Source organism: Tupaia chinensis, unplaced genomic scaffold (genome assembly GCF_000334495.1).
Source record: "Tupaia chinensis unplaced genomic scaffold, TupChi_1.0 Scaffold000196_1, whole genome shotgun sequence".
Lineage (NCBI taxonomy): Eukaryota > Metazoa > Chordata > Mammalia > Scandentia > Tupaiidae > Tupaia > Tupaia belangeri.
The window spans coordinates 405,421-405,810 of NW_006159671.1; the positions used below are offsets into that span (position 1 = coordinate 405,421).

At 47.9% G+C, this 390-nt stretch overlaps 1 protein-coding gene across 1 annotated transcript in view; it reads left to right on the forward strand.

Moving 5' to 3' along the window:
- NAV2 (neuron navigator 2) overlaps positions 1–390 on the forward strand; it is a 295,960-nt gene that overhangs the window by 280,144 nt on the left and 15,426 nt on the right. The window lies entirely within an intron of this gene.

The following is a 390-nucleotide window of genomic DNA, read 5'->3' on the forward strand; positions in this document are numbered from 1 at the left end:
AACGTGTGCATGTATGCTTAAAATCTTAGGAGGGGAAGGGGCAGTGGTGTGTCCATCCATCGTGGGGGGTGATTTCTTACTCTCTGTCTCTGTCTTTCTGGTGAGCACATGCCGCCTATAGCAAAAACCTCTCCAAAAAAATAAAAATTAAAGACCCCTGCTGTCAGAAGGGCTATTTAATCCAATCTCTCTCCAATTCTTTGGCTGCAGACCCCCTGTATGTTCTATGTTTTACGACCACCTGAATAATGCCCTTCGATAAACACCGCGCTAGGTGTATCGTTCGTGTTATCTTATGCTGACTTCCGCGAAAGGCACCGATCTGGACTGCAGTTTGAACAGCAGTTTCGGAGTTGTGGGTCTTCCGCAAGCACCAGCACTCCCTGCCAG